The sequence below is a fragment of the Protopterus annectens genome, chromosome 8.part0 (assembly GCF_019279795.1).
Source record: "Protopterus annectens isolate FY-2018-M chromosome 8.part0, PAN1.0, whole genome shotgun sequence".
NCBI classification, from domain to species: domain Eukaryota; kingdom Metazoa; phylum Chordata; order Ceratodontiformes; family Protopteridae; genus Protopterus; species Protopterus annectens.
The window spans coordinates 153396907-153409305 of NC_056741.1; the positions used below are offsets into that span (position 1 = coordinate 153396907).

General features: G+C 43.0%; 1 protein-coding gene across 2 annotated transcripts in view; it reads left to right on the plus strand.

The window, feature by feature from the left end:
* Nucleotides 1-12399, plus strand: part of M6PR (mannose-6-phosphate receptor, cation dependent) — a 648471-nt gene that overhangs the window by 145656 nt on the left and 490416 nt on the right. The window lies entirely within an intron of this gene.

Genomic DNA, 12399 nt, shown 5'->3' on the forward strand with positions numbered 1-12399 from the left:
CCGCAGTAGTAAGAATCAGACCTCCATTACATCTGTAAGGCTGTTTAAAGCTTTTTTTAGAGGACATTTTCTACCCCTCCCCCCATTAGGGATCTAGTTACTGCATGGAATATTATGATCTTAATGCAAGCCTTATCCAGCCTTCATTTTAAGCCTGCTGCTAAAGTTGATCTAAAGTTTTTAACACTGAAAACTCTATTCTTGGGTTGCTGTTACTTCTACCAGAAAAAATTGTGAGATTCCTGCTCTATGTTCAAAACTGCTCTATCTCTTTTTTCATAAAAACTGTGTGTGCTTGAAAGCAAACCCTTCCTTTGTTAAGGTGGCTTCTGAATCTTCCATACATCAATCAATCAATCTTCCAGTGTTTTTGTAAACAAAGGCAAATACAGATTACACATTCTGGTTGTTCATTTCCAGCTACATTTCTGTTTGCATCAAAGGAAAACCTTCAGTATGACTGATCAGGTGTTAGTATCTTCCTCCCTTGATAAGATAGAAAAGGGAGTATCCAAAGTGATTCTCTACCACTGGCTTTCAGATTCTCTCACATTTACAAAGAAAGGGGTTTATCATGTCTTACACATATGAAAGCTCAATCTACCAGATCTGTAGCTTATTTACAGCTTTCTTTGCCAGAGTACCTCTTGGTGACAACTTTACTTAGGCTAACTGGATGAAAGTCCATACTTTCATTTCACATTATAAATTAGATTTACAATCCAGATCTAGAGTCATCTTTGGTTCAGCTGTGCTCCAAAATATCCTTCCATAAAACCACCCAGGTGTTGCAGTAACTGGGAACTGTCTTCCGTATGTTGAGGAAGGGACAGTGCAGACAACATTGGATACAAAAGTTATGTACTCACTGAAACGGTAGAGCTGTGTTGTCTGTCTGTTTTTCCTTAACTTCCTACCCTCCTTTCACCATCCATATTTTTATCATTCGTTTTCCCCCTGTCACTTTTATGGTATGGCTGATCTAGATTTGGTTCCTAGTAGGATTGTTTTCAAGTAAAAACCATGCAAGTCAGCCGATTTCTTTGTCTTACTGCTGTAAATCTTTGTCTATTTACTGGCAGGCATACTCGATCTAAGGTAGTTCATTCCACCACAGTGGGGATTATAGGTAGAGGGGGGAGCCTGAGCACTAGATCCAAAGCTTGAAAGTGGCTGAAATCAGATCTGAAGACCCATATATTGAGGAAGGACAGAATACAACAACACAGATATATCATTGTGGTGAGTATATAACTTTCATTTTATGCCGTAGTTCCTCAGTTCTCCAGAAGGTTAACCTTCCCACTTGCAAGAGATCATTTTTACAGAAAACAAATGTCTGTTTAGCTACCTCTGAACCAAAGGTCCTGAAATAATTTCAGTAACTACTGCCTGGAGCCTTTCCGTTTACCCACATCATATCCCTGGAAGGCAGTTTTTACACTTCCATTTACTAGTACTGGAACTGGTATCAGGCAAATAGGTTCTGCCAGCATTTGCTCAGGGTTACATGATAGAATTTGACCAGATCCTTTGCACACACTAGGGGGTGTGGGCATCAGCCAGTCTCTTTTTAATGAACTAGCTACTGGACAGGTTTCAGTAAGTTAGAAAGGCATTGAGTTGTACTACAGACTTACTTATTCCTACGATAGTCTCCTTCCTGAAACCAGTCATAGAATTGTCAGGACTGAAATAAGTTTAGAGTAGTGATAACCTTAGGCATAGTTATTTGTGTTATAAATGAGGGCTGCTACATGGCAATACTGCACATGGAAGATGTATGCCATGATATTCCACTAAGGCCATCTCACAGACAAGATTCATGTAGCTCATTGACACTTTTGGTTTACAACTCTGCCATTTTGTCTATCCACATCCCCCAGTCTATCAGTGTTTAATATTTGTGTTTGCATAGGGTTTCCCGACTTGAACAGTAGCATCTTTATAGCTCAGACTTGAAGAACTTGTCCAAGTGTAAGGTTTACTGTTGCAATTTCTTGGGGGGGGGGGGGCGTGGGGGCATCATTTACAAAAAGTCAGTTACTGACCTTCCTTGTTGCCATTATAGTCTCTTTTCAAATGAAACTGTCCTTACCATTGGTGAAATAGAGATCCATTCTTTACTCACCTATTTTTCATTACCATGAGGCAGCACTTCATGGCTGTGGGTTACATATCATCTTGCATTCTCCAAGTTCCTTATGCAAGACTGCATGAAAAGGCTACAGTGTGTGCTCAGAAATATGTGGAGCTAACTACAGGATTCCTCAAAAATCATTGGTTCCATTCCTACAATTTTCTAAAAAGAAGTTTTTCTAGTGGAAGGATCCAGGCATCTTGCCCTTTATCTCCCTTTTGCAGTGGCTAATCAGTGGACAGCCCATTCTTCAGATTATGCTTGGGAAGCACACTTCATCAACCACTGTTTTCACTGCAAACTGGGTACATCAAGTAAAATCTATGTACATCACTCAGCAGAAAATGAAAGCTGTATACAAAAGCGTGACTCCTTTTCATGACAGCTTTTTGACTAGTTACCTTCCAGTCAACATGGGTAGTACAGCAGCCAACAAGAGTTCACAAGATCTTTGCTGCTCTGAAACAAAATGCTTCAGATTTGGAACTGTACTCAGCGCAACCTCTTGCTATCAGCAGTGTATGACAGCAGAGCCACTTGTTGTTTATTGTTTGTTTGTTTGTTTGTTAACCGGGTTAGTCCAGGTGTGCTTGTGGCCATTTTTCAGTGGAGACCAGAGGAGGAAAGCTCCAGTACACGGTATAAAAATACAGAAATTCGCAACATTACAATATACAGAAAGTGACCACATTACAATAGACATGATAAATTACATAGTACAAACTGTACAGAATTCACAGTTTTACAATAAAATATGTGTTGCATTACATTTAAGAGGCTGTCAATTTGAGAATATGTGTGAGATAATTGTATGTATAAAATTCTTAAGAACGATGTACAGAGAAAAACATATGACATTTTGTTAGGTTTGGTAATGAAAGTTGATATAGGTGAGGAGTTAGTGGTGGGGATTATATAGGTGGGAGCATGTGAAGGACATTCCCATTTGCAGGACAGATGGGAGAGGAGTATGTATTTGAAGTTATCATCTGGTAAGTTACATAGTGGAGGGGTAGTGAGTTCCACAGTTTGGCTATGGTGTGGAATAGTAGTAGTTGGCCAGGTGGGTGTAAGCGTTTGTGCACCTGCAGGAGGTTTTGGCCTTTGGTTCTTAGGGAACGGCTGGGTGTGTAGGGTATAAGAGATTTGGCAAGAGAAGGGCATTCTGTAGGTTTGAAGATGAATTTTTGGCTGTTGTAAGTTGTAGGTTTATTAGGTGGTTGGGCAGTTCTAGCCAGATGAGGGTGTGTAGAGAGTGGCAGTGATGGGAAGAGTTCTTAGAATTGGTTGCAAATTTGCAGATTTTGTTGTAATAAGCTTTGAGTTTGGAACGGAGGACAAGTTGTAGGTTGGAGAATAGGGGAGCACTGTACAAGAGAGAGGGGAGAAGAAAGGTAGATGCAAGGGTTTGTCGGGAGGAGGGGGTGAGGTAATAGTTGTCTGGAGAGGAGACCAATTTTCTGGTGTTTTTTTTTTTTTGATTGCGGAGAGAATGTGGGAGTAGAGTTTTAGGTTTTCATCAATGGTAATGCCAAGTAGCTTGGTATTGGGAACGATTTCTAGAGGGGTGTTATTGTGGCTTTTGATGGAAAATAGGTCTCTGTTGAATTGGGAGGTTTTGGTTTGAGTGAAAATCATTAGTTTTGCTGGGGTTTAGGGCTAGTTGATTGGATTGCATCCATGATTCTGTTTTAGAGAAGGCTATTTGGGTTTTGAGTAGAAATTTGGAGGGCAGGAGGCTGAGCAGATGATGGAGTCATCAGCATACTGGGTAATTGAGGAGTCCGGGATGGAGTGGTGGAAGTTGTTGATGAATATAGACAGAAGGCTGCCACAAATGGTAGCTAGACCCTCTGATATTTCAATGTATAGGGTGTGTGCCAGAAGTGTTTGTGGAATATAGAAATTCTGCTGTTTAAGTAGTGCAGTACTGGGGCATGACAGGTGGGCCAGTATGAACACACGCCAGAACTTATTTATTATTCATCATGAAGCAATAATATGGAAGTCTGATGCCCTTTCCTTCCTTTGAACTTCTTCCCTATTGATATAGAAAGTTCTGTATAAAACAAGGCTTGGCAAAGTGAGCTTAATTCTGATAGTAGCTCCAGTGCAGAGGGAATAAAGCATTGACTTCAACATAAATGACCCTGGATTGACGAGCTACCCGGATGTGGAAGAGCCTTGTGAGGAGGATGGAAATGAGCAGACAGTAACAGCTTACCTATTCTGATATGAAAAGAGATGTATGGGCACCAAAATTCAGGACTTTTTCTTGGCTATAGCTTCCCTGACTTAGAGGCATAAAAGTGTATGGACAAAACGGTCCAGTTCTGTAAACCTGTGTCATAGCCAGCCCAGCTGAGGAGAAATAGATGAGAGCAAAATATATCGACCAAGAAGCAAAAAATAAAAATATTCAGAAGTGAAGTGGAGAGGAAGGTGTTAGTACTGCAACAGTGATCTCTTAGAACAACAGTGATCTCTTAGAACAACAGTGATCTCTTAGAACAACAGTGATCTCTTAGAACAAAAAAGCCACAGAAGTAGCTGTAGCTGTATTTGAGTAAGCTCTGACCTTCTGAGGTGGGTCTTTCCAAGGTGAGAGTAACAGAAATGAACAATGTGAGACAGTTATTTTGAAATGCTCTACTTTGTGGTTGTTCCTTTTTCTTTCCATCAAAGAAAGTAAAGATCTGGTTAGACTTTTTGAAATCTTTAGTTTTGTCCATCTAGTATCCAAGTTGCTTGTGGACATCCAAAGTATGTAGAATTCTTTCTCCCATGTTTTTGGTTCAGGAAAGACCATGGGAAGGTGAATAGATTGATTTAAGGTTGACTCTGGCACAACCTGTGGCATAATGGAAAAGTTGGCTTTTAAGATTATCCTAGCCCTTTAAGAGATCAAAAAGGGGTGGATAGACATGAGCGCTTGCAACTCCAGTACTCTTCCAGTTGAAGTCAAAGAAGTAAGCAAAACAATCTTCTAAGTCAAAAACTTCAAGTCAGCCTCTGAGGCTAGTTTGAATGGAAGATGGTCTTTCTAAAATAAAGTTCACATCCATGAAGCAGCCATCTGTTTCCTAGGTGGTAGGATATGTAAAATCCCATTCTGAAATTGTTTACTTAGAACAGAGTAGAAGGAGGGTTCCAGTAAGAGACTTACTGAAATGGCCGATAGGCCTACCTTGATGGAAGAGTAGGATAAGCCCGATTTGAGCAATTCACACTGCTATTGGAGAATCAGTGGGGCCTCGTCTTTCAGTGGTCCTTAGTCTCTCCTGTGGCTCCAACTAGAAAATCTCTTCCACTTCGCCACATATGCTTTCGTAGTAGCAGTTTTTGTAGCCTCTTTTAATAACCTGCTGCACGTCCTCAGTAAAGAAAGGAAACCTAAATGGGATCAAAAACCTACCTTCTGGGTAGCCAGATGTTGGTTCTGAAGGTTGGTGTGGATCAGTGATCCCTTGTCCTGTGCGTGTGTAGGTCCACTCTGTGAGTATGTTTGTGGTAATTGCCCCTAGTCATTTTCATAAGAAGAGAAAACAATTGTTGTCTGGCCCAAAAGAGAGTTACAAGAAGTACTTTTGTAGAGTCTGAGCCAAGCATATCTACTCATTGTGGGTCCTGTGGCTGCAGCATTAGACACTGCATCAGCTGCATCATAAAAACACTTTAGGATATGTTGAGTGACCTGAGATGCAGAATAAAGCGTATTAGAGGATTTGGCACTAGAAGGAGGCAGATTAGAAATTATTTGCTTAATCTCTGAGAATGTGGCAAGAAGGAAATAGGCCGTATGGGCTTGATATCTTAGGTTTCTGAAGACCATATCTGAAGAAATATAAATGTTCCTGTGATATCTGTCAGATGCCCTTCCATCTTTGTCACTGGATATGCGATTGGAAGATCCTGCCTTAGTCAAAGAAATGACAGCAGAGAGGATTTCAGAAGAGGTAGTTGTTATTCAGGTAACTTGTGTAGCTTGGCAGGCTTTTTATGTGTAGGCGTTTAAGCATCAGGAGAAGAATTTGCAGAATTGAGTGCATCCTGCAAGGTCTCAGTGATTGGAGAATCTACATAAAGGAGGTTATAATATCTTTCCTGACTTTGTCATTTCTTTTCTGTCCCACTAAAGAAGGTCTTTAATTTTTAGAATAGTGTCTTAAGAAAGAAATCTCCTTAAGTCGAGAATCAAAAGAGATGTCTTCATCAGATTCTGACTCGGATTGAGTAGGAGAGGAGAACTGGGGTACATAATCAGATCCTTCCTCTTCTGATTCTGAAAGAGACTTGTCTTCAGAAGAGAAGACTGAATAGACTGAAATACTCTGAAAGTAGTTTGGCAAAACTGTACCGTACATCATTTGACCCCTTTACATTGGACAGGGTGAAGGGTGGTGAAAAGTGCTTTGTTTTTTGAAAGTTTTTCTTGAAATGATAGTTTGGGATGTATCTGATGTCTGAACCTGCATAAAGGAATCTCCTCCTGTACCAACACCTGAGGTATTCCATTCAGCTATTCAGATAAATAAAAAGGTGTGTTCTCCCTTCTTGACAGTTGTCTAACATGCAGTCTTGGAGGACATGCCTAGATGTCCTTCAAGGATGCATCTGCAGTCCTTACAAATGGGTTGTCCTGTCGTCAGGCAGCCCTTCGGTCAGCCGGATTCCAAAGTCTGGGTCCGGCTTCGGCTGGTGTCGCACTTCACCCGACGTCATTGCGGCAGTTTTCGGGTATAAAGGCATCAGCCGACGCCATTTTCCTCAGTCTTTCTTGCTGCGTGGCGCCTGAAGCAGAAGCTGTTCGCAAGTGCCGGTCGGTCAGATCCAGAGATTACTTCTACCGAATACTACCAAGACTTCTATAAAGCTAAGTACCCGCTGGGGACTCTTTCTTGCCTCAGCCGATGTCAGAGAAAGTTAATAACTGTTTATCTTGTGGGAAACAAATACCTCATAAAGATTTCCACTCCTATTGTATACATTGTTTAGGCCCAGACCACGACGTAGCAGCTTGTCTAGCCTGTGCTTCTTTTAACCGCAGACGCTGAGACGCCGCCGGACTTTGCTGAACAGATTTTCGCCCGATTTTGTTTACATTATGCCGCCGGATTCTCCGACTACGCAAATAACTAAAACCGCAAAAGGACCAACACTGGGTCCGCGGTTTCGCTGAAACCACGGCCAAGCAATCATGAGTGTCTCGGTTTCGCCGAAAGCAAGCGGTTCTTTCTTCAGCCGACAACTTGCCTTCTACCGAGGCCTCTTCCATTCTGGTAGAAACGGCTTGAATTCCAGCCTTCTGTTGCATTTTCACAGGATTTATCAGACACCATTCCACTAGATATTTCTACTCCTGCACGTGGAGCTGCTAGGCCCCTCCAGCTATGTCTATTAAGGCCTTTGCCAGGGCTAAAGCAGCCAAAACTTCCAAGCCAGTGCCTGCCAAGCCCCTCTCACAGGCCCAGCACCAGCTCCCATATGCTTTCTTTGGCACAGGATCTCATCACTTTAATCCGTGATCCCAGCCTCATCCAGACAGGGCCTCTCCCTCCTCCAGAAAAGAGGCCTAGAGCAGAGCCCCTGAGCCAGTAGCCACAGATGATTCTTCTGATGATTCAGAACATTCTGATCCCTCCTGAGGCTTCTTATTCTCCTTACTAAGATTCCGATGCTGAGGAGTCCATCCCTTCAGCCTCTCCTCCTGAGGAATTTTCCTTTGGGGAAACCTTGCATGCTATGAGGGAACAATTCCAGTGGCAGGGCCAAGATTTCTCAGACTCAAGAAAAGGCTTAGGACCTTTCTACACTTACCACAGCATAGGCCTTTAGCTATTCCTCCAGTTCTATCTGTTGTTGATGATGCATTTAATGATGCTTGCACTTCTCCTGATACTTCTACCTCTGGCTCCTGCTAAAACCAGATAGGTACTACAGGGTCCCGGACACTCATCACCACTTATAGAGGCCCCCGTTTGCAGACCCAGGGACTATCTCCCAGGGCCCTAAAGCTGTAGCAGCTACTTCTGCTAAAACCCTCCCTCTGAAAGGGATTCCAGGTCCTTAGAGAGATGGGTAAAAAGTTTACACCTCTGCTACTTTGTCAGCTAGAGCTTTGAATTGCCAATTCCATATGATTCAATATCAAGAGTTTATGCTTGACCAGTTGACTAAAAGCTGTCCTCTGAAGAATCTTTAGATAAAAAGTATGTTCAAGAAATGTTACATAACATTCAGCAGGTTAGTAACCATTCTTTAAAATGTGGCTATGATGCACTGGAGGCTTCCTTTAGATCAGCCATGACGGGCACAGTCATCAGGAGGCATGCATGGTTGAAAGAACAGGCATTACCAGACCATATCAAATCTAAGCTTTTGGATGCACCTATGGACAAGGTCAATTTATTTGGTGCCCCGCACAACAGGTTCTCAAAAGATGGAAGAGAAAGCAAAATCTGTGCAAACCGTAAAGTTTTCTTACAAGTTCAACCTCCAAGGTTTAGCAGGAATTGGCCCTCCAAGAATTGGTCCTTTCCGAGTCCTCTAAGGCACAAAGAGGCAGGAATAGGCGCTTCTAGAGGCAGAAACCAAACCAGAGGTGCCTACAGGGTCGCCAGTGGCAGGGTAACAACCAATGAGGCACGGACACAGCCACCACCACTACAACAACTCAATCACAGTGACTTGAGTGTGACACCGCCTACCAGGGAACAACTAGAAGCACCCTGTATGGAAAGCTAACCTTATTTTCAAGAAACTGGCACTGCATTACAAGAGAAAATGGATTTTGCAAACTATAGACCAAGGTTACAGGTTCCATTTCCATACTCTACCAGGAAAGAGAGGAATGCCAAACCTACCACCTACTCAAAGGGCAGAAGCTCTAAAACAAATATCTCAATTATTAAGAATGAGAGCTGTGGAAAAGGTACCATCTATGGAGCAAGGGAAGGATTTTACCCAGGCTCTTCCTGGTACCAAGAAAAGAAAACAAATGGAGGCCTCTTCTAGATCTGTCCGCTTAAACACATTCCTCATTGTTCCAAAATTCAAAATGCTGACTCTACAGCAGCTTCTTCCCATGCTGGGCAAGGAGTCTTGGCTGGTAACTCTAGATCTCAAGGAGGCATACCTGCACGTCCCATAAGACCAAATTGGAGAAGATACCCCAGATTTCTTGCAGGATCAGAGCATTATCAATCCTCAGCATTGCCCTTTGGCTTATCTACTGTCCCCAGAGTGTTCACGAAATGCCTGGCATCAGTAATCGCCATTATGGACTTCAGGGATTCAAATCTATCCCTACCTGGACGACTGCCTGATACAAGCGGACAACAAAATCAAATTAACAGAAGACTTACAAAGAGTCATCTACCTGCTTCAAGCCCTGGGATACACAGTCAATTCAAAAAAGTCAAGGCTGATTCCATCCCAAATAATAACCTTTCTGGGTGCAGAACTGGACACATCCAAGCAAATGGCATTTCTAACTGCAGAAAAGAAAGAACAACTTCCTCTCTACTTTTTGGCATTAACAAAGCAGAGCCATCTAACTGCAAGAAAAGTGTTACAAGCTCTAGGCTTCATGGCATCCTGCATAATTCTGGTCCCTCATGCCAGGCTTCATATGAGAAAGCTACAGTGGTACCTAAAGAATTTGTGGTCTCAGCACAAGCACAGCCTGGAAACCAAAATTCCAATGATCCCATGCCTGAAACAGGAGTTCTTATGGTGGGCACAGGCCTGTCAATCAAACACAGGACTGCCCTTCAGCAAAAGTCATCCAAGACAAACTATCACGACAGATGCCTCAGACCTCGGTTGGGGGCACACATGATGGACAAGTGCATTCAAGGCCTATGGACTCAAGACCAACTGCATCTGCACATAAATCTAAAAGAAATGATGGCAGTAAATTGGCAATCCAGGCATTCAGACCTCTTTCTACACGAAGGCCAGCTGTTGATAAGGACAGACAACACCACAGTTATGTGGTACATCAACAAACAGGGAGGCACACACTATACCCCCTATGCCGGCTGGCACTAGACCTATGGGATGTGGCTCTGTTACAACCTTCAGTTACAAGCAATTTATGTTCCAGGGAAGGAAAACATTCTAGCAGACATATTAAGCAGAACTATAACAGATGCCCACGAATGGATGCTGCATCCGGACATCTTCAAAGCCATCACAAGAAAATGGGGATTGCCACAAATAGACTTGTTTGCATCCCCATACAATCACCAGTTGAAGAAATTCTGCACAAGGACTTACCACCCACTTGCTTGGAAGGTGGACTCTATCCTTCAGTTGGAAAAGCATGACAGCATACGCATTCCCACCACTTCCTTTGATGCACAAAGTGCTTCTCAAGATCAGAGGAACGTCCGAGGATCATTCTGATAGCCCCAGACTGGCCAAGACAACATTGGTACCCACTACTGAGGAGCATGTCCAGGGAACAAATATGGAAACTACCACTGATCCCATTACTGCTGACACAGAACAACTACAACATTCTGCATCCAAGCCTAAAAACTCTGCAACTAACTGCCTGGAACATTACATGACAGAAATTAACCCAAATTTATCCCAAAGGGTTAAGGACATAATCCTGGAGGCTCGTAGACCTTCAACAAGAAAGAATTATGCAGCAAAATGGAAAAGATATCTCATCTGGAGCGCTGCAAAAGGGCAAGATGTGACACTGGTGAACATAGCCAACATCCTGGAGTACTTGGCTGAGCTCTACCACACAGGCCTGTCCTATTCCTCCATGCATCAGCTATTTCAGCACAATACAGCTTGGATCCTCCTGTCTTCTCGATCCCTCTGCTCTGTGACAGTTTCTGAGGGGAATTAAAATGTAAACCTCCCAGGAAACCTCCATTGCCAGCATGGGACTTGAACTTTGTGCTAGAAAACTGACTTGCTTCCTTCGAGCCAGCAGCTACAGCAGACTTGCAATACTTATCCTGGAAGACTGCCTTCCTGCTGGCAATAACTTCAGCAAGAAGGGTCTCTGAACTACAAGCATTAATGGCAGTACAACCCTTCCTGATCTTCCATCAAGATAGTGTCCATGAGAACAAATCCTACATTTATGCCTAAGGTGGTATCCAGAGTCTCTTTAAATCAGGCTATCCACCTTCCTACATTCTTCCCCAATCCACAGAACAGGGGAGAAAAGCTTTTACATACCTTGATGTACACAGGCAATTACGCTACTACCTGGACAGGACAAAAAACAATAGAAGAACTGACCAGCTTCTGGTAGCTTATGCAACAGGAAAAGAAGGAAAACCAATTTCTAAACAGACAATCTCAAAATGGATAGGAAATTGCATTAGATTTTGTTACTCCTACCATAGCAAGAAAACTCCAGAGAACATCAGGCCTCACTCCACAAGGGCCACAGCCACTACCACAGCTTTCTTACGAGGAGAGTGGCTACCAAGGACATTATAGAGGCTGCTACTTGGACCTCCGTGCATACATTTGCCAAGCATTATAACTACCTCTATACTCTAGATCCCGTGCTGGCTTTGCCACTGCTGTTTTGCAAGGGATCCTGACTACACCATAATCTATTCTCATTTCCTCCTCCCCTAGTTTAGCTATGGTATTCTACCCATTTAAGGACTGCAGATGCATCCTTGAAGGACATAGTACAGTTTTGTACCTACCATAAATGTAGATGTCCGAGAGGAATGCATCTGCAGTCAGGATTACCCTCCCTCCTTCCCCTCTGAGGTACTCCTAGGGTACTTACCAATCTTCAGCTAGCTTGGGGGGGATCTATTATGGTGTATTTGTTTGTATATATGTACATACATGTTTATTTTGTGTGTTTGTTCTCTATTATTTGGAAACTTTGGCATTTATCCAAATTAAGCCTACCAAGAGGGCACCTGGCATCTGGGGCAAGAAACACTGAGGAAAATGGCGTCGGCTGGTGCCTTTATACCCGAAAACTGCCGCAATGACGTTGGGTGAAGTGCGACACCAGCCGAAGCCGGACCCAGACTTTGGAATCCGGCCGACCGAAGGGCTGCCTGACGACAGGGCAACCCATTTGTAAGGACTGCAGATGCATTCCTCTCGGACATCTGCATTTATGGTAGGTACAAAACTGTACTTTCCTGACCCTTAGCAGCTTCCCATGTAGCAACAACAAAAGCTCTGAGAACATCACACTGATGGTCCAAAGACTTGATTACAGTCATCATTGATTTATCAGTCTCAAAGAAAGG